Source organism: Beta vulgaris, chromosome 1, assembly GCF_026745355.1.
Source record: "Beta vulgaris subsp. vulgaris cultivar EL10 chromosome 1, EL10.2, whole genome shotgun sequence".
NCBI lineage: Eukaryota > Viridiplantae > Streptophyta > Magnoliopsida > Caryophyllales > Amaranthaceae > Beta > Beta vulgaris.
Window position 1 is genome coordinate 9,406,243 of NC_079202.1, and position 27,986 is coordinate 9,434,228.

Below are 27,986 nucleotides of genomic sequence, written 5' to 3' on the forward strand. Positions count from 1 at the left end.
TCCTCTGAATTTCATTTAATTCATCAAACTAGCACTTAATCTACTGTGATGAGAGGATGACAGTGTTGGGTTATACTTCATCTGGAAACTAGTTAACGCAACAAGTGCTTTTGGCGCGTATTTTTGAGGAAGTGATTTAACGGTGTAAATGAGCAATTAAAAGTTAGTTGTGTTAAAAGTGTTTTGATTAACTCTCTTTTACACCGTTAAATCTCCCCCTCAAAAGACGTGCGGAATATTTATATCAGTTTACGAAGAAAACATATATGTTGGTTAATTGCTTTTAAAAATCAGGGTTTAACTTGTGATTTTGACATGTATTACGTCTCAAACACTAATTGTAACTTGTAAGGTTTATAACCCAGTCATGGTCGCTCAATTATAATAATTGCAGTATTAAAATATCAAACTCGTTTGATAGCTTAGATGAAGATTTCGTCAACCTTTAATTTCAATTATGTCAGTTCAATTTAATTTTATAACTACAATTCAGTCAAGTTCAATCCAAAAGCACAGATTGTGACACATGTTAAACACATTTAAGTTAGATGAGTAAGTGTTAAAAGTTTAAGTTATCTAGAATAAATAGGTGTGCGTGTGCTTGTTGTGAAATAAGTAGCTTTGAAATTGACTAATAAATGGCATAGCCTCAGCAGGCAATTTGATTATGGCCTACTCACCTTCTAATCAGAATAGTGTGCAGTTGACCAGCACATACTATTGCCGGTTCTTGTCCGCGGAATTAAGCGCGACTAATAAAAGGTGGCACGTACCTTTTCAATGCAGGTAGTTTATTCCATGATCAAGGGATTTAGTTGAAATAACCTAATTTTTATTTTTGATGGCCATTTGATAGGCTGTCGTACACCCGTCAAAAATAATTCCTGCGAAACCTTCTAACAATGTAGTAGGGTAATTAGGGTCGAATCCACAAAGAGATGGCCGTTTTAATCTAGTTTATAGAGAAACTAAACAAGATCACAAATATTTGAATTAAAGTTCTAAACTAACCAAACTACTAAAATCAAAGTAAAAAGGATCTAGGGCAATGGTTCACCATGTTTTTAACTATAATCTATCAAAACATCATCAATAGTTCAATCAATCAGATATCTAGAGCACAGGTTAATCCTTGGTCAGGCATTAACGCTCTTAAATTAACATATGCTAGTACGGTCACTCAACATAATCAGATTTGCTAATTGTAGGTAAGCCTCTAAAGAGTACTATCTCTCGATCTATGACTCGATATTGACAATATTTAATCAAACAATTGATCAGATTGCAAGATTACTAATATAAACACTAATCAATTAGAAATAACAATGACTAATGAAACCATCAATAAACATCCATCAAGAATTATAGCATATAAACATGGATTCCCAAACCCTAGAAATAAAAATTACTCGATCATGAAATAAAGAATAAAAACTAAATCTAGAAAGAGAAAGGAAAACATAATTAAAAGAAATCAATGAAAGAGAGAGAATGAAATAATAAAACTAATGAATTGAAGAAGAACATGAAAAACTAGGGTTTAAAGTAAAGACTATAGAGAGAAGAAGATAGGAGAAAAACTAAAACTAAACCCTAAAGAATAATGTGAGGGGGGGGGGAGAGAAAGAATAAAAACCTATCTAAATAATATCTTTTAACCTAATATGACTAGGAAAGTAATTTATAAGATAAGGAAAGTCTTAAATAAATCATTAATAGGCGGATTAGTGATCCGCGCGTACGCGTGGCAGATTCCAGCAGAAACCGTGCAATCTTCCGGAAAACATAACTTCTTGACTAGAAGTCTCATCGGGGCGTGCCACCTATCGTTGGAAAGCTCTTCAAGTCTAGTTTCGAAATCTGCTGGAATTACGCGATTTTAAGAATCACATCAAAAGTTATGATCAGAAGAGTAGACGTGACTCTTTTTCACATTTCTTCGAATAATTTTCCGCTTCGTTTTTGCTCAAACTCATACTATGACATATCCATACGATCCTTATGCATTGTAGCTTCTTTCCAAGTGCTCCTAATCCTCAAGCTTAGCTAATCATACTCCAAATACGTTATCAATGCCTGAAATTCATCAAAAACAAGAAAACATACCGGATAGTAGTAGAAAAGCATAACTTAAGAATATAATGCAACAATGAACCTAAATATGGAACTAAATGCTCTAAAATGCAACCTAAATGAACCTAAAAACTATATATAAATATGACTTATCAAACTCCCCCAAGCTAAACTATTGCTTGTCCTCAAGCAATAAGACATAGACATCGGAAAAGTTAGACAATCTACAATATTGGACTACAACAGGGCTAAACACTCAATTGAGAACACGAGAGATATAATCACTACATAAACCAAGCATCGAAACAATCTCGAACAAAGCTGCATAGCATATCATGTATCGCAATCGACTTTCCAGTCATACCACAAACCATCTCTCCCAAACTGGATTTAACCAAACATGACAGACCTCACTATAGTTATGTGCACTCAAATTTCTCATGTGATTAAGGTTTAAATAATGATTCTCAACCTAAATCAGTCGACTCCGATGAAGCAAATACTCTTTAACTTTGACTTTTTGACTCACTTAATACTCAACAATACATTACATAATGACCAAGAGGGCTTTTAAGGGTTGTAATGGGGTTGAGGTTAAAGGTATGGAAATAATTTGGGAATTGTGGTGGAAAAACCAAGAAGGGGGAGCATCATATAACTGAAATAACCATAAAAGGTCATAACAACTCCATGTAACAACCAACAATCTCCAAATATAATCAACCACCTTTTTCACTTAAGAAATTCAATCATAACCCTTTTTAATTCACTTTATTCATAACTTTTTTTTTCCACTTCTTTTTCATCTCATTTTTCAACTTTTTGTGTGTTTCTTTTTTTTCAAACATTCATTTCAATTTTCAAGTTCACTAAACATATTTTTCATTCTTCTAACCAAAAATAAAGCATTTCAATCCAAACCAAAACTAATACTCGCTCCTCCAAGCTAGGCTTGGGACAAGAATCAAATGAGGCCAAGGCTTGTAATGTAGGTAACAATCAAACAAAGTCAGAAAAGGCTCAGCGGGGCTAAAAGGAAGGATAATATGAAAACAAGAATAATCTGGAGCTAAGATCATCAAATGAAACGCCTCAATCATATCAAAATGTATGCACTATCAAATATCAAGGAGTACCAAGTCAAAGTCAAGATCAATGCAACAACGAGGATAACTAATCAAACATGAAAGAACATAACTGACACAGATACGTCAGTTTATAGGCACAAAAGCTCACTTAGGTTAAGGTGTCTACATATATAGTAATGTTAAATCGAGTCAGAGAGAGATCAATCAATCTTACCACAAACAATCAGTTGTGAAACAATCGTGCTATGAAGTATCATGAACAAGATGAGTGACACTTAACAAATGTAGTAAAATATCAACAAGGTTCTCAAAAGTCTTAGCAGTAGTCCCATAGATGCAACTAAATGAGATGAAATCTAATATGAGATGAAATATGCTGATGCAACTAAGAAAGCAGTACAATTTTTTTGGTTACACGTAAACTTCCACTCTTAATAAGCAGTACAAACCGTGCAACATCCTACGAAAGCGATAAAATCTACGCTATGAAGCAATAAATGATAGAATATTCCTCCCCCAAGCTAAAATTTGCAGTGTCCTCACTGCAAGAAACAAGATTAGAGAAGGAACCAGAACTAACCCACGGGATCACCAAATCACCAACTTCACCCACCAAAAGCCACAACACACCACCAAGACCACACACAAACTCCAACAATCCAATAAACCAATAATTCTCGCGAAACCTTCTAACAATGTAGTAGGGTAAGTAGGGTCGAATCCACAGAGAGATGGTGGTTTTAATCTAGTTTATAGAGAAACTAAACAAGATCACAAATATTTGAATTAAAGTTCTAAACTAATCAAACTACGAAAATCAAAGTAAAAAGGATCTAGGGCAATGGTTCACCATGTTTTTAACTATAATCTATCAAAACATCATCAATAGTTCAATCAATCAGATATCTAGTGCACAGGTTAATCCTTAGTCAGGCATTAACGCTCTCAAATCAACATATGCTAGTACGGTCGCTCAACATAATCAGATTTGCTAATTGTAGGTAAGCCTATAAAGAGTACTATCTCTCGATATATGACTCGATATTGACAATATTTAATCAAACAATTGATCAGATTGCAAGATTACTAATATAAACACTAATCAATTAGAAATAACAATGACGAATGAAACCATCAATAAACATCCATCAAGAGTTATAGCATATAAACATGGATTCCCAAACCTTAAAATTAAAAATTACTCAATCATGAAATAAAGAATAAAAACTACATCTAGAAAGAGAAAGGAAAACATAATTAAAAGAAATCAATGAAAGGGAGAGAATGAAACAATAAAACTAATGGATTGAAGAAGAACATGAAAAACTAGGGTTTAAACTAAAGACTATAGAGAGAAGAAGATAGGAGAAAAACTAAAACTAAACCCTAAAGAATAACGTGAAAGGGGGGGGGGGAGAGTGAGAAAGAATAAAAACCTATCTAAATAATATGACTAGGAAAGTAATTTACAAGATAAGGAAAGTCTTAAATAAATCATTAATAGGCGGATTAGTGATCCGCGCGTACGCGTGGCAGATTCCAGCAGAAACAGTGCAATCTTCCGGAAAACATAACTTCTTGACTAGAAGTCTCCTCGGGGCGTGCCACCTATCGTTAGAAAGCTCTTCAAGTCTAGTTTCGAAATCTGCTGGAATTACGCGATTTTAAGAATCACATCAAAAGTTATGATCAGAAGAGTAGACGTGACTCTTTTTCACATTTCTTCGAATAATTTTCCGCTTCGTTTTTGCTCAAACTCGTACTATGACATATCCATACGATCCTTATCATTGTAGCTTCTTTTCAAGTGGTCCTAATCCTCAAGCTTGGCTAAACATACTCCAAATACGTTATCAATGCTTGAAATTAATCAAAAACAAGAAAACATACCGGATAGTAGTAGAAAAGCATAACTTAAGAATATAATGCAACAATGAACCTAAATATGAAACTAAATGCTCTAAAATGCAACCTCAATGAATCTAAAAACTATATATAAATATGACTTATCACCATTGTCATTTATGTGTCCATGAAGTGAACCCAAACATATTAATTAACTGCGAAACAAGCTTCAACAATAATTTGGAAATTGTAATATCAATTTGTCATAATTTCATTATCTTTTGCAAAACACATTAAGCTTGCTTTTGTATGTAAGGAGTTGTATAAAACATTCTATGATTCTCTCCTCTTCTAAATTTAAGCTTTCCCCTGGCTATATTAATATCTCACCAAGAAACTCACAAGCAATCGATTCTCATTCAACAAGAATGCACTACTGTACCGTAACAAGTCTAGCTATCCCGCCCTCTTCCATTTAACTTTCTAAAGAGGGTACACGTACTCCCATAAATAAGTAAAATTTGAAGCAAAGATGTCCGGTCTACTAAACAGTACAGTGACTCCTCTCATCAACCACTTTAGCATCTGAAGCTACAGTTGCACTCGCACCTAAATCTGATGATTTTACTCATCGTTCATCTAATCTGCCCGATCCTACTCCGAGGACCATTGTCATCATTTCATAAATCTTGTTTCCTGAGTTAACAGGGCTGTCAGGCTGTAATCATCATGCATATCATGTTAATCACAAGAAACTGCAACACAAGCTTTGATTCACTATTTGTAAGGTTATTTAGCAACTCATAGTGAAACCACTGGATACGATGGCCTTTTCATACAGGAGGTCGACAACTTTTTAGCCTCGGTGCTCTCCGGTGCATCACTACAAGCAGCCTATGCATCAAAATTGAAATCAAGCCCGTCAATTATAGACAACATGTAAAGTTAAGATATCACTAATTGCAAGATGAGGCCACCAAATCTAATATATAATAGATATGAATATAATAGATGAGACCACCACTCAATTAGCATACCTCTCCATGTTTGCCAGACCATCGAAACATCCCTGAAACGAGCACACAAGGGGATGAGGCAAGACGGGTTGAGATGAGACTTAAACCTTTGCGACCTTACCACCAAGCCATTGCTTCATCCAATCACACAAAATATTGAATTCCTGGGGGAAGATTGCCACTATATGGGAAGTATTCAACAAAAGCAAGATCAACAGCCCGATACTTGAAAAATTTCTTACCAAGTTTTAGGTCTTCCCCGCTGATATCAACAAACATCTTCTCGTTATATGTGTGTAGGTTTTGGATAGCAATTTCACCTATAGGCTCAATTAAGAATAGAACTTGTCCGGTGATTACCAATGAGAACAAATGCTACAATGTTTGCAAAACATCAAACAAATTCGGTAAAACAATAAGGTAGAAGTATCATATATTTTATAATATCAGGGATCAAATCAACAATTCTGTTCATGAATATTCCGATTATATACTGGAATTAGCTTCTCCCAAGTCCCAACAAATTGGGTACAAGTTTTTTGTCATACGATCACTCTAATTATCAGAGCCAGATACATTTAAAACAGAGGTAAAACATACCTTATGCAGGGCCCTTTTGTGACTTCTCCAAGAATGGAGTTGTATATGCACTTTTGAGGCTGTATGTTGCTAAGTAGCAAATAGCGTTCTGGTTCTCACACATATTTTCAACATAATCATCTAAACTTATAACATCCTCCTTTTTGATGAGGCTAAAGCGCAGTAGAGGTGTGATTCGTCTGTGATTTCTAGTGTCCTCTATACATCTGAGTTTTACAAACTTCCCAAAGTTTATCCCAAAATCTTTTGTAGTCCTAAAACATTCACAAAATAGTTTGAGAGAAACCTTCTTAGAAAAGGGGGAAACTCATCATTTGTATATAGCTAACCTCTTTATTTTCGCTCTCAGATAACTCTTGAATCGTGTCGAATGTTTTTCTTACTAGCCTTTTTCTCATGAATCTTACCTGCATCAACAGAAGATTAAAATCAGACCCAATAACAGTACAACATTTTGAAAGGATGGATAATACAAATAGAAGATGAAAACATCAATAAAAAATAAACATGGACAAACTGGGAAGTAGGACTTACGATTCTGCTTTCTTGAAAAAGATCTCGGGATACATTAAGCGGAGGATCATTTGAATACCACACCATTTACAAAGCTCATACTGTAAAGCAGATACGACAAGGCAACCAACAAAGAGTACTCGGACACGTAGTCTGCAAGCATGTAATTGTTGATAAATTGAGAGCAACAGTAGAAATCCTATAACACTTGAAATCAATTATGCACAAATTCACTGTCTGATGTTAATCAGACTAGGCCATTAGTGTCACATTGACGGAATAGGCTCAGCAGCCAAGAAATGTTATTAATTCACAATAAATTGTCAAGAGTCAACACCCATGTAGGAGCATCAAGTATAGTCCAAATACCCAAGCATAGAATTTGGTTTAGTTCCCAAAGAATGAGTTTCAGGGATAAGAATGATAATCTAATCGATATTAGACCAAAACAATTTATTAAAAGTGTCTAGTAACCTTTCCATCAAAAATAAATAAATTAAAATATAAAGTGTCTAGAAACCTTGAACTACTGCCTTTAACCAAAATTTCAATCCAAACATACAGGTACAAACAAGACTAATGACTATGATAATTGAAAACAGCAATCACAAAAAAATTTTTTCCACCTTGCAATACTACTACCAAATGTAATACTCCCTCCGTTACATTTTATTGGCAACATTTGCCATTTTGGTTGGTACACGATATTGGCAACATTTCCCCTTCTTTCTATTTTCGGCAATTTTTTTTCAATAAAATTACAAGAATGGTGTTACTATATACAATTAACCATATTTTCACAACACATTAAACATATACAACAACAAATTAAACATTTACCCCAACCCCACTAATCTAACCCCAAAACCATTAATCATCACCCAACACCCCAACCACCCAGCCTTCAACCACCCAGCCACCTCCCACTACCTATACACCACCTAGCCAACCACCATCAAATTTATTAAACATGGCATCACTTGATGAAAAAATAATTAATGTCAAGAACCCACTTATGAGATTTATTATGTCATCATGCAACCGAAATCAAGTTATGTATACTCTCATTTTAACCTATTTAACCATTTTTAATGTTTATTCAAAAAAGATCAGATCAAATCAGATTCGAAAATTAATACGAAGTATTTGAAGAAAAAATTAATAAGTTGTCTTCGGAATAATCTCCGTGATGCCAATTTTAATAGAATCCACAATTACCTATCTGCGACTAGAAAGGCAGAGTAAAATCCAACACCAAATTGTCCAATCAAACCATTATGAGCACCAAGATCTTGGTTTTCCTGCAAATGAGTGATATATATTGAGATTAATACTAATTAAGGAAAGAAAGGGAAGATTAATCTTATTTATAATGTGTTTCTGTCTAGAAATTAAGGTTGATGGTCAATGCTGAGCAGGTTTCTGATTCGAGCTGAGTTGGTTATCTGTTCACCGGAATTCTGCAAAACACGTAAAACTACCCCGGGGGTTGTTCCGGGATCACCCCTCCGACGCTCAAGTCAGTTGATGATTGAGGTAGAGAGAGAGTCAAGAGTGAGAAACTCAGATTAGTTAGGTGAAAATTGAATACCTTTGCCTTGATGGGACAAGGAATATTTATAGTGGTGAGAACCCATAGGAAAAGACCTTTTTGATAAGACATTTTCCCTAGAGATTGGCAAGATTGCCCTTTCTGGGATGATTCCTGTGGGACCCCTAGGATGCCCAAAAAAGGGCTGAGGGCCATGTCATGATAGGTGGGATCCACGAAGCTTATGTGGATTCTTAACTGGACTAAGTGGGCCCCAACATTTAGCCCCACGCCAAGAAGGGGTATAGGAGCCGTCCGACCAGATGATGCCCCTTCGTGGCGTAATTGTCCATGTTCTGGCCGACCGGATTGATGTGGGCCTTTTTCCACGTTCGAAGGGGATGAAGAGAGACCTGGTCGGGCAAGTGCCGACTAAGTCTTGGTAAGACCGACATGCTTCTTGTTATTTCCCTAGGAACACTACAAGAGGGGGGGTGAATTGTAGGTGTAGAAATAAACGTAACTTTTTGCGGAAATTAAAACTTAAACGAATAAACAAGCTAAAGGAACACAAGGGATTTTTACGAGGAAAAACTTCTTGGGCCCAACAAGAAGAAACAACCTCGACCACTAGGGATTTTAAACTCAACACTTTCACTAATTAGGCCAAACAACTCTGTTACAACCTAACTCTAACTCGAGCCCTACCTTGAGTTCCTAAACTCAAGTTCCTGAACCACTGTTCCCTTAACAGCAGTTCCTCTCAACTTCACTCGAAGTTTTCTCACACATACAAGCTTCACTCAAAGCCTTTCTCTTACAGAACTTCACTCAAAGTCCCTACCCCAAAAACCAAAATACAATTGATCGAAATAAGCTTAGTGGAATTAGAGTAAGAAGGCAAAGAACAAATGGCTATTATGAGAGAATGAAGGCACTGACACTTAATAAGTTAAACTCACTTAATTACTTAGTCAGACACATTTGGAACTTATCTAGACTTCTATATTTATAGTGTTAATCATGAAGAACGTGGGATAATGTTAGAGTACACGTTTTAATCCATTTACCCATGATGTTCCTTCCCCTAAGGAACACGTTTTTCATCATGTCCCATGATCCCATGAACTATAAATGAACGTGGATAAAATGCAGCCATTACTCCTAAATAATAGGAGTTCCTTCAACATTATCCGAAAATCAGTTTTTATAAACTCTTTTTATCTTTAAATCTGAATTTTAATCTTTAAGAAAATAATATCTTTTAGATAAATCTTTCTAACAACCGGATATTTATTTTCTTATTTTCCGAAAAATAATATCTTTTCAAAACAGATTTTCTTTTTAATAAACTGATTTTATCATTTGAAATTAGAAATAACTAATTTCCTATAATCTAGGCATGACTTACTCCATTATCTTTTAACCGTTACACGCCTAAGTCTAGTTCCTTATATTAGTTCAGTTCCTTTAACATATTTAAAGTGCCACTTGAGTTTGTTCCTTACGAGGAACAAACGCTTCATTCTCAAATATTCTGCCACAGTTCCTTACCATTCTTTCTTTGTTCCTTTACATTGGAACTAGAAAATAAAACGCCTAGCTTCTATTATTCTTGATCCAATGCTTGCTCCAGTATCAACATAGAAACTTCTTTACTTAGCCTTTGAAATCCTCTCTTGACTTCTTCATTGACTTTGTATTCTCCCAGTTCCTTGCATTGATACCTTAGACACCATACACTTAAATAATTCATTAGTTCACTACTTAGTTTGTTCCTTTGTTTCTTTGTCATTATCAAAACTAGGGTTCAACAATTTCCCCTTTTTGATGATGACAACAAAGGTACAAACTAAGGAAAATAACAAATAATATAAGTGAATGAAAATAAAAACATAAAGAAGAAAATGAAAAATAAAACACAATTATATGAGTAACTGAAGTTTTGATTTTTCATTTACCTTAACCTATTTTTGATTTTTCATTTACCTTATCCATTTTTTAATTTTTTTAATTTTTTTTCATTTTTTTTTAAGTTTATGTACAGTTTGTTCCTTAAATCCTTTTCCCCCTTTGTCATCCTCAAAAAGAATAGACTCTGCATGAATTGATGAATTGATTTAACACCTTAAGACCAATATGCAAGCACCATTAGTGGTTAAGTTAGAAAATCAAAGAGTAAACTTGCTCAAACATCAATCACATAATACTAGCCATTCCAAGGAAGAAATTATGCAAAGCATTTAGAAACATAGACAATATAGCAAAAGTCATTGATTATATAGCACTTGTTCCATAACAAAACAAAGAAAGAAAAGAAAAAGAAGAAACAAAAGTTGTGTTCCTTGATGAAAGAAACAGGAACAACAAAACAATAAAAGAAACTAAGAAAGGGAAGGGGAATGGTGTTCCTCTACAACTTCTTCTTCAACCACATCCTCCAACTTTTTCATCACCACCCCATGATTAGTCAACCTGTTCCTTCAGCTCCTCCAAAGTACGAGCCATAGTGTCCATCTTCTTTTGCTGCGCAACCACGGTATCACTCAATTTCTTCATAAGACTTAGTATAGTATCAGTTTTGGCATCCAAAGTCCAATGAAGATGATTGTAAAATTTTATCATATGTTGTGCAGGAAGGCAGACTTCATTAACCCAGTTAGTGTCATCCGGATTTTCCTGTTCCTTACCTTGGAACTAGAGGCAGATGGGGGATGTTGTGAAGGAACTGGGGAGGTTTGAGTGGAAGGCTCATCTGTTCCAGGAATGGAAACAGAAGGTGAAGGGTGATAAATGGGAGGAAGAAATGGTGGTGTGGGTGGAAGAGTTGTGGAGGTGGAAGCAAAAGGATTTGGTCCTTTTATTTCATCCTTCAACTGCTCAAAACTTGAAGGAACAGAGAAGGACGAAGGTGAAATGGAGGGTATTTTTGTGAAAGGAACAGAGAGTTTGGGAGATGGTGGAGGTAGTGGTTCCTTGAGAGTGAGGGTACCTGTTCCTCATTATCCGAAAGGACTAAAGGAGAGTCCTCATTGGAAGGAACAGGAACAGGAGCAATTTTTCGACGAGTGCTCTTTCTCACTCTCAAAGGAACAGAGGGTTTAGGCTTAGTGGCAATGTGTTTGCGCCTCTTAGGTTTTGTTCCTCCGGTTAGGAACAGGACAGTTATCCAAATTACATCATTTCTCTTCTAAATCAGTTGAGGCAGTTTTCTTTTTCCTGAGGAACTGGAACCATTTTCCTTGAATGAGAACACCTTCTTGGACAGACAAGCCAAGTCCATTTAGGGTCTTCTCATTCAAGATGTTCCCTTGTTTGATCCTATGGTGGTCCAACCGAAAGTCTTACTTCAAAAGTGATGAAGTAAAGAAGTTATAGGCACCGTACCAATCACAAATGTGTTCTCAATACAGTGAGTTAAATGTTGAATGAAGAGGGAAGGGAAATTGATTTGTATGTGTGGTCTAAGCAAAACATGTAACACATATCCAAGAGACCCACTTCATTCCTCTTTTCAGTTCGAGGAATGAGTGCTCTCCAAACCAAGTTAAACATACTTTGTGAAGGGGAGAGAGTAGGTTATGGTTAATTTGTTTTGGCCAGCTGTTCCTCCAAAATATTCTAAATTTTTCTTGAGGAAAATTCGGAAAGGAAACAGTTCCTTTCCTTTTAAAATACAAATCAGTTCCTTTGCAAGGAACTTCCCATACTTTGCTTAAAGTTGCTTGATTAAACCTTATTTTCTTGCCTCTAACTTCAGTTGTGCAAGTTCCATTAGTATTAACAAAATTTGCACAAAACTCGTCCATAGCTAGAGGAACAAGAGCATTATTAAAGGCGAATTCAAACAAGAATTCCATGCCTTGTTCCTTTAGAATGGTGTTAATTCTAGAAATTCAATTTTATTTGCCCATTCTAAATCGACGCAAAACCCAAGACATACCTAGATTCACTTCGTTCGACCCTTTTCTTGGAAGACGAAGAAACAGTTCCTTTGGAAGGAACAGGTGCAGTTTCTTCTTCTTCCCCCTGAGATTGTTCCGGGGTTTCTTCTTCATCATCTTCCCCAATCAATTTTCTTCTTCTATGCTCCTTCTAGGAGATTCTAATTGCTGTTCCTCTATGGGGTTTTCTTGAATTATGTCGGTTTCAAGGGTTTTAGTTGGAGATGAAGAAATTTCCATTTTTGAAGTGTCGGTTGTTTTTGGTGTTGGAAAAGGTGAGTTTCTTGAAGTTTTTGCCATGATTTATGAAGGTTTGGAGGTTTTTATGGAGTATCAAAGGGTGTGATGAGGTTTCGGATTTGGTGAAGATGAAGCGTTTGAGAGGAACACGGTTTCTTAGATGAATTGAAGAAGGAAGTTTTGCATGTAATAGTAATTATGACACGCGGGAAAGAAAGAAATAAAGAAAAAAAAATAAAAATAAAAATAAAAGAAAGAAAACGAAAAGAATAAAAAGAACCAAGATTTAATTAAACTGGTTCCCCTTATTTTTGGGATTTTATCGGATTTTTCGGATTTTTATGAATTTTAATTTTTGAAAGAAAATAAATGCTAAGGAACTTGTGCTATAGGAACAACTAATGCTACATTCAATATCCTTCATACTATGCATGTTTCTTGACCTTAGGAACAGTAAGGGGAGTATTATGTGACATTTGTGAGTTGTTTAGTTTCTTTGACTTCATGGTTTTGTTTTCAACATTCCAATTTGCAATGGTCTTAGGCAATTAAACACAATTATTTTTAGCACACAAAGTCACTCAAATTGATTCAAACATGGGGGAATTGACATAGGAACAATCACTTAATTTTTATTAAGCCTAACTCAAGCCTTAATTTTTTATATCTATCTCTTTGCAAAGGCTTAGTTAGGATATCAGCAATCTGATAATCAGTTTGACAAAACTCAAGTTTGATCAAACCTTTTTCGACATTTTCTCTTAAAAAGTGATGTCTAATATGTATATGCTTTACTCTAGAATGATGCACTGGATCTTTAGATATACTTATAGCACTTGTATTGTCACAATAAATAGGAACACATTCAAAGTTTATTCCATAGTCACTAAGTTGTTGTTTTATCCAAAGCATTTGAGAGCAACATGCAGCAGCAGCTACATATTCTGCTTCAGCAGTGGATAAAGCAACTGTGTTTTGTTTCTTGGTACTCCAAGAAACTAAACTATGACCAAGGAATTGTGCCATACCTGAGGTGCTTTTCCTATTAACAAGATCTCCAGCATAATCTGCATCTGCATATCCTTTTAGTTCGAATGTATCACTTCTTGGATAGTAGAGTCCAAGATCATCTGTTCCTTTAAGGTATCTAAGAATTCTCTTCACAGCAGTGAGGTGAGACTCCTTTGGATTTGCTTGAAATCTAGCACACAAACCAACACTGAAAGCTATGTCTGGACGACTAGCAGTTAGATACAAAAGTGAACCAATCATTCCTCTTAATTTTGTTTGATCAACACTTGTTCCTATGGAGTCTTCATCTAATCTAGTTGAAGTTCCCATAGGAGTGTGATTTCTTTGAATTTTCGAGGCCATATTTCTTTAATAGTTCCTTTATGTATTTTTGTTGGTGAACAATTATACCTTTTTCAGTTTGTTTGATTTGTAGTCCAAGAAAGAAATTTAACTCCCATCATACTCATTTCAAATTCATTGCTCATGAGATTGAGAATTCTTTGCACAATGTTTCATTAGTAGCTCCGAATATGATGTCATCAACATATATTTGAACAAGCAAAATATCAGTTCCTTTAGATTTTAGGAACAAGGTTTTATCAACCTTTCCTCTTTTAAAGTTTTTTCTAAAAGGAACTTAGATAATCTCTCATACCATGATCTAGGTGCTTGTTTTAACCCATAAAGAGCTTTATCAAGCTTGTAGACATGATTTGGGAGATTGTTATTTTGAAACCAGGGGGTTGTTCAACATATACATCTTCGTTTAGATAGCCATTTAAAAATGCACACTTAACATCCATTTGATATAATTTAAATCCCATGTAAGCAGCAAATGCAATTAAGATTCTAATGGCTTCTAATCTAGCTACAGGAGCAAAGGTTTCTTCATAATCAATTCCTTCTTGTTGGTTATAACCTTTTACTACAAGTCTAGCTTTGTTTCTTACAATGGTTCCATATTCATCTAGTTTGTTTCTAAACACCCATTTTAAGCCAATTACTTTTTGTTGTTTAGATGAAGGAACTAGATGCCATACCTTGTTTCTTTCAAACTCATTTAATTCAGCTTGCATTGCAATAATCCAATCAGAGTCAGTTAAGGCTTCTTCATGATTTCTTGGTTCCATCATTGATAGGAACGCATGAAATGCACAAAAGTTCCTTAACTGAGATCTAGTTTGCGTACCTTTGGATATGTCGTGATTATGAGTTCCACAGGATGTGACTTTTGTAATCTCCAAGGTTTTGGTTGAAACTCTCTTATAGGAACATGTTGTTCCTCATGAGTTCCTTGAGTGGATGAGGAACTCTGCTCAGTTGTTCCTCTGTTAGCCTCGGTGGACTCAGTTCCTTCATTTAGAGGAACAGGAGATCTTCTCCTCCTTGAGGAACAGGAATTCATTGATCTCATATTTTCGAATTCCTCGTTCCTTTCCTCTTTCACTTCTTCTTCTTCTTGTGAATCTGTGTTCCTTGACTAGGTTGCGCTAACCCTATCTCATAGTCATCAACCTGATATGCTTGGATTATGTTTGTCAGATTCATCAAAGATTACATGAATCTTTCTTCAACACACATAGTTCTCTTGTTATATACTCTATAAGCTTTACTATGTGAGGAGTATCCTAAAAATGTTGCTTCATCACTCCTTGCATCAAATTTTCCAAGATTATCTTTTCCATTATTATGCACATAACATTTGCATCCAAATGTTCTAAAGTAGGTGATATTTGGTTTCTTTCCAAAGTAAAGTTCATAAGGAGTTTTATTAATGATAGGTCTCATCATGGCACGATTAATTAGATTTGAAAGAGGACCTTACTTGTTTACCTCGTGCACATGCATCACATACTTGATCAATCTGAAATTTTATAGATGGTAATCCTAAAACAAGGTCTTTTGATCTAAGTTTCTCAAGTAATGAAAAGCTAGCATGTCCTAGACGCTTGTGCCATAGAAGTGAATCATCTTCAATAACACTAAGACAAGTTAAATTGATTTGAGGAACAAGGTCTAGATCCACAATGTATGTGTTCCCTTTCCTTGTTCCTTCCAACATAACCTTCTTAGTTTTAATGTTGATGATTAGGCATTTTTCTTTATCAAATTTTACAGTATTTCCTTTGTCACAGAATTGAGAAATGCTCAATAGATTATGTTTTAGACCTTCAACTAAAAATACATTTTCAATGGAGTGTAATGGTGACTTACCAACCTTACCCATAGCAACAATGTTACCTTTCTTATTATCACCAAATGTTACACTGCCACCTTCATAGGTTGTGAGTGAGAGAAACTTCGTTTTGTCTCCTGTCATGTGTTTGGAACAACCACTGTCGAGATACCAAGTGTTGTTCCCCCTCACTCCAACCTGCAAAAATCAACTAGTTGTTAGTTGAAGGAACCCCATCTTTCGTGGGTTCCTGTTCTTGACTAGGATTTGTTTTGACAACCCATTTTTCTTCACTTATTGTCACATTTTTCCCAATCATCTCAGATTTTAATTGACATTGATTTATGTAATGACCTACCTTGCCACAATACATACAGAACTTATCACTAGGTAGATCAACATATTTCTTTGTCTTGTTCCTTTTCTTGTAGTTTTCAAAACCAAGACCTTCCTTCCTTTTGGTCTGTGCTTTCTCAATCCACTTAGGAACTTTCATGATTTTGCCTCTGTTCCTTGCGACAACCAGTTCCTTTTTAAGATTACAGATCTGTTCCTTTAAAACATTTTTCTCTTTATTTATTTTTTCAATCTCAGATCTGTATCCTTTCAAAGGGGTTGATCTTATATCAAAGGAACTCAGAACAGGGACAAATTCCTTCAAGTGTGAAATTTCTAAATTAATTAGATAATTTTCATTTTTCAAACTCTCATAACATTCTTTGATTTTTAAGTTTTTATCAAACAAATCAAAAAATCTAGTTTCGACATCAGTTCTCATTTTCTAAGCCATTCTATGTGTTCCTTGCAAACCTTTAAGGCTTGTTCCGTTTGTTCACGTTTTTCACGTTCATCTCTACATTCAAGAATTGCATCATAAAGAAGATCATATATTTCAGTCCTAGTTTTACCATCTAGTTCTGATTCAAGTCCATGTTGACTTACCTCAATGTTTTCTTCATCTTCTTTTTCGTCGATGTTTGCCATAAGGCAAAGGTTTGCTGTTTCTTCAGTTGGTTGTTCCTCTTCATCTTCCGTCTCTGAATCTCCCCAAGCAGCTATCATAGCTTTGCGCACATTTGCCTTAGAGAAAGGTGTTTTTGATTCTTTGTTCCTTTCAGCAAAGCGTTCCTTGTTCCTTTCTTTGGTTTTGTCGTTTTCCCAAAGAGGACATTCTTTGATGAAGTGATCTGTACTTCCACATTTATGACAAGCAGCTTTGTTAAAAAATTTCTTAGTTTTACCTTTGAAGTTTCCGTTCTTCATGTTCCTGTACATCTTTCGAAATTTTCGAACCATGAGGGCTGCTTCTTCTTCTTCAGAGTCCGAATCATCTTCATCATCTGCTTTGAGAGCAATTGATTTTGATTTGGAGCTTTCACCATATTCAGTATCAAGGTGAAGCTCATGAGTCATAAGTGACCCTGCCAGCTGTTCTAAGTTGAACTTAGTGAAGTCTTTTGTTTCTTGAAGAGCCGTGACTTTAGCCATCCATCTATCCTTAGGAAGACTCCTAAGAACTTTTCGAACCTGTTCCTCAGATGAAATAAACTTTCCAAGAGAAGCCAACTCATTTATAATGTTAGTAAAACGAGTAAACATGTCTCGGATGCTTTCTTTGGATTTCATGCAGAACAGTTCATATTGATTCATAAGTAAATCAATTTTCGATCTTTTAACTTCATTAGTTCCTTCGTGGGTTACTTCTAGTAAATCCCATATTTGCTTTGCGGATTTGCATCCCATGATCCTATTATGTTCATGGGGTCCAAGTCCACAATGCAATAGTTTAATAGCCATGGCATTTACTTCCATTTTTTCAAAATCAGATTTATCATAATCAGAGAGGGGTTTAAGAGTTACCCATTTTTGTCATTTGTAGTTGTGACTTCGAAATCACCAACTTCAATGACTCTCCATACCTGATAGTTTTCAGCCTTGATGAATATCTCCATGCGGTTCTTCCAATAGTTGTAGTACTTCCCATTGAACATAGGAGGCCTTTGAGTGGAATAACCTTCTTCAAGTTTCTCGGTGGTATTCATTGTTCCTTGGATCTTTTCCTCAATAGGGTTTCCTATCTTACGTGAGTTCTAGCTCTGATACCAATTGTTATTTCCCTAGGAACACTATAAGAGGGGGGGTGAATTGTAGGTGTAGAAATAAACGTAACTTTTTGCGAAATTAAAACTTAAACGAATAAACAAGCTAAAGGAACACAAGGGATTTTTACGAGGAAAAACTTCTTGGGCCCAACAAGAAGAAACAACCTCGACCACTAGGGATTTTAAACTCAACACTTTCACTAATTAGGCCAAACAACTCTGTTACAACCTAACTCTAACTCGAGCCCTACCTTGAATTCCTAAACTCAAGTTCCTGAACCACTGTTCCCTTAACAGCAGTTCCTCTAACTTCACTCGAAGTTTTCTCACACATACAAGCTTCACTCAAAGCCTTTCTCTTACAGAACTTCACTCAAAGTTCCCTTACCCCAAAAACCAAAATACAATTGATCGAAATAAGCTTAGTGGAATTAGAGTAAGAAGGCAAAGAACAAATGGCTATTATGAGAGAATGAAGGCACTGACACTTAATAAGTTAAACTCACTTAATTACTTAGTCAGACACACTTTGGAACTTATCTAGACTTCTATATTTATAGTGGTAATCATGAAGAACGTGGGAGTAATGTTAGAGTACACGTTTTAATCCATTTACCCATGATGTTCCTTCCCCTAAGGAACACGTTTTTCATCATGTCCCATGATCCCATGAACTATAAATGAACGTGGATAAAATGCAGCCATTACTCCTAAATAATAGGAGTTCCTTCAACATTATCCGAAAATCAGTTTTTATAAACTCTTTTTATCTTTAAATCTGAATTTTTAAACTTTAAGAAAATAATATCTTTGAAATAATATCTTTCTAACAACCGGATAATTATTTTCTTATTTTCCGAAAAAATAATATCTTTTCAAAACAGATTTTCTTTTTATAAAACTGATTTTATCATTTGAAATTAGAAATAACTAATTTCCTATAATCTAGGCATGACTTACTCCATTATCATTTAACCGTTACACGCCTAAGTCTAGTTCCTTATATTAGTTCAGTTCCTTTAACATAATTACTAAGTGCCATTGAGTTTGTTCCTTACTGAGGAACAAACGCTTCATTCTCAAATATTCTGCCACAGTTCCTTACCATTCTTTCCTTGTTCCTTTACATTGGAACTAGAAAATAAAACGCCTAGCTTCTATTATTCTTGATCCAATGCTTGCTCCAGTATCAACATAGAAACTTCTTTACTTAGCCTTTGAAATCCTCTCTTGACTTCTTCATCGACTTTGTATTCTCCCAGTTCCTTGCATTGATACCTTAGACACCATACACTTAAATAATTCATTAGTTCACTACTTAGTTTGTTCCTTTGTTTCTTTGTCATTATCAAAACTAGGGTTCAACACTTCTTGGCCAGGTGAAGAAATCGAGTGGATGCCTCCCTTGGATGCCTGGTCCCAGAGTGATCGACCGGATATATTAGGGGAGGGGATTTGCTCGGCTGAAGGGGACCTGGTGAGACAGGGAGTGAGGGTGCCCCATGCTGACCGACCAGGTGCTAGGTTGCCGGGCGCTGCTGGAAAAGGGGCTAACGAGTCCTGGAGAGGTTGACCAGGTACCTCATAGTACTTAGTTTATTTGGCTAAGTGAAGCAGGCTTGAAGAGACCTGGTTGGACAGGGAGCTAGGGAGCCCCATGTTGACCGACCAGGTTCTAGGTTGCCGGGCGCTGCTGGAAAAGGGGCTAACGAGTCCTGGAGAGGCTGACCAGGTACCTCATAGTACTTAGTTTATTTGGCTAAGTGAAGGAGGCTTGAAGAGACCTGGTTGGACATGGAGCTAGGGAGCCCCATGTTGACCGACTAGGTTCTATATTACCGGGCGCTGCTCGGACAGGGGCTAACAAGCCCTGGAGAGGCCGACCAGGTACCTCCTAGCACTTAGCTTATTTGGCTAAGTGAAGGAGACTCGAAGAGACCTGGTCGGACAGGGAGCTAGGGAGCCTCATGTTGACCGACCAGGTTCTATATTTTCGGGCACTGCTCGGAATAGAGGTGTCAATCTGGGTCACTGGCTGGGTTTGGGTTGACCCAAGCTGGGTCGGAATGATTTGGGTCGGAATAATCTGGGTGACACTGTGTCATGGGTCGGAACTGGGTGGGTCGGGTGAACTCGATATCGAAATAACTTGGGTCGGAATAATTCGGCTTTCGGAATTACTTGGGTCGGAAGAAATCGGTTTTGGGTCGAAAGAAATCGAAATCAGAATAACTTGGGTTGGAAGAAATCGGATTTTGGAATTACTTGGGTCGGAAGAAATCGGCTTGCGGGTTACTTGGGTCGGAAGAAATCGATATCGGAATAACTTGGGTCGGAATAATTCAGCTTTCGGAATTACTTGGGTCAGAAGAAATCGGTTTTCAGGTTACGCATGTTGGAAGAAATCGAAATCGGAATAACTTGGGTCGGAAGAAATCGGGTTTCAGAATTACTTGGGTCGAAAGAAATCGGCTTTCGGGTTACTTGGATCGGAAGAAATCGATATCGGAATAACTTGGGTTGGAATAATGCGGCTTTCGGAATTACTTGGGTCGGAATAAATCGGCTTTCGGGTTACTTGGGTCGAAAGAAATCGATATCGGAATAACTTGGGTCGGAATTACTTGGAACGACTAAATATCGAACCGGCGGCTCCATGGCGTATTGATTTGGGTCGAGATTGTTATGAACTTATAACATGTGGTATTGTGATATTGTGGTATAGATTATAGTCATTATACTTTATACTTATAGTGGTATATTATATTCCCTCCGTTTCATATTAATCTACACACTTTGACATTTTACACTATTCACAAATTACACTTTGACCCACTTTTGTGATTTATACGTGAATAAAAACATAGTCATGTGGGATCTTGTTAGATTCGTCTTAATATGTATTTTATTAATATGTACTTTTTATAATTTTTACAAATACAAAACTAAAGATATATGTGCCCGAAGTTTTAAATTGGCATGCGTGAAAAGTGTAAGTGTGTAGATTAAAATGAAACGGAGGGAGTAGTAATCTGTAATTATACTGATATTGTGAATTGTGATTGAGTCATTGTGAATTTTTTAATAATACATTGAATCATTAATAGTTTGATAATTATATTACTAATTTAAAATGTTACTAAAGTAAGACTTATAACTTATAAGTTATACTTATATTATTGGGCCATTCACCATTATTGGCTATTGGTAATTGGCCTCTTGCCTAAGTTACTAAGTATCGCTCATAAGTTATTTACTTATTTAGTTATTTTCATTCATGATTGCATATGTATTCAAGTAACAAGTAACAACTAACATCTAACAAGTAACAAGTAACAAGTAACAAGTAACAACTAACAACCATAAGGATTATTGATTATAGACTTATAGTGTTTGGGTTAATAGACAATTAAACTTAAACATTTTGTTAGTTAGTGACTTACTCACTCTCAAGTCTGAATTAGTTATTATATAGCAACAAAAAGAGTTATAGGTTGACATTAAATCATTAATGAAAGCATCTTAATTCGTAATTATAAAATTGTTCGACTTTTCATCGTTCATGGAACAACTTAACAAGTAACAATGATCAATGTTAATTACTTAATCGAATATGTCATATGAAGATGATACATAATCATACACTATATCAATAAAGGATGAAGATGAAATATTGAAGCTGTGCAAGTAGATCATAGTCAATAATCAGAATGAAATAATCATGTCATTGTATCAGTAGAGGAGTAGAGGATGAAACATTGATGTAAATTATGATCAGTATGTAATTTTTTGTTTATTAGTTATGATTAACCTAACTTGTTGAGTATTAGGGAATGCTGTAATGGCCTAATGTTGTAATGATTAACCTAAATTTTTTGTTTAGGGTGTACTAGTTGCTGCTTTTGTAATGGATGTAATGGATGTTGGAAACTTGGAAAGGGCCAAGTGTTAATGAAAGTATGAAACAGAATTTTATTTGGCAGTTTTTGTTCAATTTTTTTTTATTTTCTTTTTGTTTGTCGAATACTTTAGTTCTGATTTTATTTATTTTATTTTATTTATTAAATACGAAGTATTTAAGTTAGCTCTAAAACAACATGTTATAATTTACATATAAACTCTTAAAATATTGTAATTTCTAAACATAACCAAATATAAATGGGTTGGAAATGTACATAATGATTAATACAATTCAACCATGGCTTAAATGCATGTCTAACAACAGAAACTATGTGTTCCATCTCCGCCTAATCGAGTACTACTCGAAAGATTAATGTACTTGTCGGAAAAAATGTGTTCCATCGATATTTAATAAAAAAGAAATATAAAACTTCAAATAAATGGTAATCTTATACGTCTTCGGTCTTGCACCCCAAAAACAAATAAATGGTGTTGGGTCGGGTTTACTTGGGTCGGAATGGCATCGAGTCGGGTTTAGTTGGGTCGGGTGCTAACAGGGTTGGGTCGAAATTGGGTCGGTGATAGCTAGGTTGGGTCACAACTGGGTCGGTGATAGCTGGGTTGGGTCACAACTGGGTCGGTGATAGCTGCTTTGGGTCACAACTGGGTTGGGTGGTAACTGGGTTGGGTGATAACTGGGTGGGTTTAACTGGGTCATTGGCGGGTGAAGTTGGGTGCGGGTTATTTTGGGTCGGAAACAGGTTAGGTCTGGGTCGTTATTCACGGGTGCAACTGGGTACAGGTAAAACTGGGTCGGCCCAACTCAGGTTGGGTTACTAATTCCACGGGTTAAACTGGGCACGGGTGAACACTAGATCGGAATGGGTCGGCTTTCCAACCGACCACTCTCGGCTCAGAACAGGTTGGGTCTGGGTCGCATGCGGGTTCACCCGTGGGTCGGCCCAGTTTTTGACACCTCTGGCTCGGACAGGGGCTAACAAGCCATGGAGAGGCCGACCAGGTACCTCCTAGCACTTAGCTTATTTGGCTAAGTGAAGGAGACTTGAAGAGACCTGATCGGACAGGGAGCCCCATGTTGACCGACCAGGTTCTATATTGTCGGGCGCTGCTCGGACAGGGGTTAACAAGCCCTGGAGAGGCCGACCAGGTACCTCCTAACACTTAGCTTATTTGGCTAAGTGAAGGAGACTTGAAGAGACCTGGTTGGACAGGGAGCTAGGGAGCCCCATGTTGACGACCAAGTTCTATATTGCAGGGCGCTGCTCGGAGAGGGGCTAATAAACCCTGGAGAGGCCGACCAGGTACTTCCTAGCACTTAGTTTATTTTGGCTAAGTGAAGGAGGATTGAATTGACCTGCTTGGGCAGGGAGCTAGGGAGCCCCATGTTGACCGACCGGGTTATGTATTGTCGGGCGCTGCTCGGATAGGGGCTAACAAGCCTTGGAGAGGCCGACCAGGTACCTCCTAGCACTTAGCTTATTTGGCTAAGTGAAGGAGACTTGAAGAGACCTGGCCAGACAAGGAGCTAGGGAGCCCCATGTTGACCAACCAGGTTCTATATTGTCGGACGCTGCTCGGACAGGGGCTAACGAGCCCTGGAGAGGCCGATCATGTACTTCCTAGCACTTAGTTTATTTGGCTAAGTGAAGGAGGTTTGAAGAGACTTGGCCGGGCAGGGAGCTAGGGAGCCCCATGTTGACCGACCAGGCTCTATATTGCCGGACGCTGCTCGGACAGGGGCTAACAAGCCCTAGAGAGGCCGACCAGATACCTCCTAGCACTTAGTTTATTTGGCTAAGTGAAGGAGACTTGAAGAGGTTGTCTTCTTGTCCGACCAGCATTCTTAATGGTGTCTTAATGGGACCATCGTTGTGAACGAGCAGGTAACATTAAGCTGGGCATCTTAGTGGAGCTTGCCACATGGCATTTGTCAGCTGGGTGGTTGAGCTGGATGGAGTTTCCCAAAAGCCTTGATGTTTCAACTTTCATGGGCCGCCTTTTCGAGGCGGAAACAGTGCCATTTGGAGGCATTTAACAGGCCCTTGAAGGGTCGCATCCCGAGGCACGCCTATATATTTGTACGGAGAGGAGAGAGAAATCATTTGTGCAATTTCTCAAACTTTGGCATTCTCTTTCTCTCTTTAAAAGCTCTCGCTTCTCTCTAACTTTTCAGCAACTTCTCCAGTTCAGTCGTCCGACTAGGTACGCTTTTGTTTCTTTATCTTTTTCGCTTTTTCTTTTAATAACCTCGGCCGACTCCCTTGTCCATAAATAATGGGAGAATCTTCCGAGTCGGTGACACCTCCGACCTCACCTCCATATAATTTGTCCGAGGAGGTGAGGGGGATGGGAATAACGTTGTGTCGACCCTAATAAGTTGCCCCGACCCTTCGACCGTTCCCGACGCGGTTCTGCTCCTGAGCCCCTCATCGTCAGTAGAGGAAGAGGCCGAGGGCACTGTTCCCTTGCATTGGGAAGTGTCCATGGCCTTTCCTTCCAAAGCTAGTTACTTAGACAAATACATTGATGATGGTGTAGTGAGAATTACCATGTCGGATGGCGAAGGAGAAACATCCACTTCTGGCCGACCAGAGTATCCAGATCTGGATCCCAAGGGGGGGGGGGGTCTGCGGTCAAAGTTTCCCCTGCCTTCGCTGATGAAGGCTCTTCTTGACGATCCGAGGGGACAAGCGACAAGGTTCCAAATAAGGGACCCTTACCTGCTAGTCCGACCGGAGGCCTTTCATACTGTTCTAACTCCTCCCCCGGGCTGTACTGTTGTGTACTACAAGTCCATGGGGATGGGTCTTCGGTTTCCCCTAACTTCCTTTGTCAAAGACCTGTTGAATGCGTACAACTTGACGATCAGTCAGATTTCTCCGAACTCCTGGGGGGAATAGTTGCTGTTCAGGTAATTTGTGCAATGTTGAGCGTCCGACCTACCCTCATTCTGTGGCGCCATATGTTCAAATCGGTTGAAATGATGGCGGGGGAAAACGATCCTGGTTGGTGGTATTTTCAGGCCCGACAGCGATACAAGGCGGTGCTCGACCTATCCACATCACAGAAAGGGTTCAGGAGGGAGTTCGTCTTTATATTTTTGGAGGAGACTGGGGGATCCCGACTGTCCGACCGGATATGGAGCCCAATTTCGAATTGAACTTTAGGGTGCCTGAATTTTCCGGTGAAGAGGCGATCGCCGCTTGCTATATGCAGACGGAATCAAAAATATTCCAAGGGGGAGAAGTTTATATGGCTAGCAACTGGTTGCCGAGCTGCCGTTTGTTTAAAAATGAGCATCTCCTCTCTGCTGTGGGACTGAGTCGGACGTTCCCCAAGGGTAATTTGGCCGAGGGGGTTTCATTTTTAACTGTTCTTGTGATTTCATTGCTGACGCTAACACTTCTCTTTTTGCAGCCTCTTCCTTAGCTTATTTACTTGAATCCGACCAAGACATGGCAGATAAGTTGAACAACGCAGCTGTGAGGGCAGGTCAGCTTAGGCCGAACTGAAGGCGAAGAAGCTTAGTGTTCCTCCGACTCCTAAGGTAGATTTCTCCCTCTTTGACGGCTTTGCCAGCTCTTTTTATACCCGACTGACTCCTTCTGCTTGCAGGATCCTTCGAAACCCAAGGCTTCAAAAAAGAGGAAGGAGAGGGCCCCTGAGAAGGTGGCTCAGACTGAGAAGGCGGTGGCTAAGGCCCAAGCCGAGAGGGCTAAGAAAACAAGGTCTGTGGAGGTGAACAGCCCGCGGCCTGAGGAGCGAGCCGAGCAGATCTAGGAGACTCACATATCCCTCCACTCTGACGACTTCCGTCCTTTTGGAAGTCCCCAGTACACCCCCGCTACTCCTCGTCGGGGGCCGACCGACGACCCGGAGGAGATTAGCTTAGTTTAGGCGAAGTCCTTCTCCGAATAGGATAGCCACGGGTTAGACACCCGTTGGACTAATGGCGTGGACTACCAGTTCAGCCCTGCTGATCAGGAATACATCAACGCCACGAGCGGGGGTCCGGAGTCCGACGACCTGTTTCGCTGTTGGATCGAGGTGAGCCCCAACCCTTCTGAACTTGTTTGTTTGTTGTTGTTTCTTTAAGTTGCTAACTGTTGCTCGTTTCAGTTCTCTGCTCGGCTGGCTAATGTGGCCACGAACAGGGTTCGCTTGGCCGACGAGGTGGCGGATCTGAGGCGAAGGGCAAAAAGCACTTCGATGCGCTCCACGCTGCGAAGGAGGGCCAAAGGATAGCCGAGGCTAATCTCGCCAACATCGAGAGGTGCATCAAACAGGACCAAGAGGAGTTCCAGAAAGAGCGGGACCAATGGGCTCTAGACAAGGCCGGGCTGATTAAGGCCAGGGAGGATGCTGAGTTGGCCAAGCTAGCAACTGAGAAACAGACAGTCGATGCACTGAGAAAGTGGCCGACCTGATGGCCAAATTGGCCGAGGTGGAGAAGCGCCCGAAGATCGAGGGCGAATGGTTTGCGGTCTGGAAGGAGTCAAAGGCCTGCGAGACCTTCGTCAACCAGGTCGGCTCGGCTTCCCAAAAGATGGGGCAGGACGATGCCTTAAAGCGGATGAAGGGGGCCCTGGCTAAGTCACATCCGTCTTTCTCCTGGGCCGAGGCCATGGCTAGCCACAAGGCTGTGCAAGACGCTGAAGATCAAGCCCTTCTCGCCGTGCTGAATATTGCCTTGTCGGAGGGTTCTGAGGAGGCTGTGGAGGTCGAATATGCCGAAGAGGAGGCCAATGGAGAGGACCAGCAGCCTGGGGTGGCGAGGTCCGAGGAGCTCACTAGGAGCACTAATGAGCAGACCGACCCCCCTGTTGCTTAGGCTTTGCTTGTACTTAGCTTTTGTTTTGCATTAGTTGGCCTTGGTAGTACCAGGCCTTAGCTTGTAACCAAACTTTTTGAATGGAATGAAACTATGATTTGCTTATACTCTTGTTTTGTCCGACCGACTTGGAATTTGTTAATTTGTTAAGCTTTCGTTATTTTGTTTTATTTTGCCGGACTGGTTAAGTCATGTTTTGAATGTGCGCAAATTAAAATTGAACTTTGACAAACAAATTTGACTGGTTATGTCTTGGCCGACTGGCTAAGTCATTAATATATCTGACTTGAAATGGTCCGAGTAATTACATGCCACATATTTGGCCAATTACAGTTATATGCCCCGATTGCAATTGAAAAACTTAGACATAGAACTTCTTGAGAATGTCTGCATTCCATGGCCGAGTAAGTGGGATTCCTTCAGGATTCTCTAGTCGGAATGTGTCGGGTTTGACGATCTCTATGACTCTATAAGGGCCATCCCAGTTAGCCCCCAGCTTCCCCTTGAGGTGTGAGAGTCTTGTTGCCTCGACTTTTCTCACAACCCAGTCGCCGAGCTGGATGGGCCTTGCCTTTACTCGGCGGTTGAATTGCCGAGTCACCCTCTGGTTGTAACGAATTGATCTTAATAGGGCATTACCCCTTGTTTTTGGTAATAGATCCAGATTGATAGGCTTTTCTTCCTCATTTTTCTCAAAGTCGTAGAAGGTTATCCAAGGTGAGGGGATGCCGACCTACACAGGGAGAACCCCTTCACTGCCATATACCAGACCGAACGGGGAATAGCCAGTAGCTTCTTTAGTGGTTGTCCGAGCTGACCAGAGTACCCCCGGCAAATCATCTACCCAAGCTCCCTTTGCTGCTTCTAAGGATTTTTTGATGCCTTTGAGCACTATCTTGTTGGCAGATTCAGCTTGGCCATTGGTTTGCGGTCGGGAGACTACCGAGAACCTAGTTTGTATGCCGAAGCGAGCACAATATTCCCGAGTGGGTCCGCTGTTGAACCGCCTGCCGTTATCGGGCACTAGGGCTCTAGGTACCCCAAATCTGGTGAAGATATTTTTCCATATGAACGCTTGCACCTATTTGTCAG

The 27,986-nt window shown here is 38.6% G+C and overlaps 1 pseudogene; it reads right to left on the bottom strand.

The window, feature by feature from the left end:
* Window positions 1-5,634: 5,634 nt before the first annotated feature.
* On the bottom strand, window positions 5,635-25,025 carry LOC109136292 (heat shock protein 90-5, chloroplastic-like; annotated as a pseudogene).
* Window positions 25,026-27,986: the final 2,961 nt, after the last annotated feature.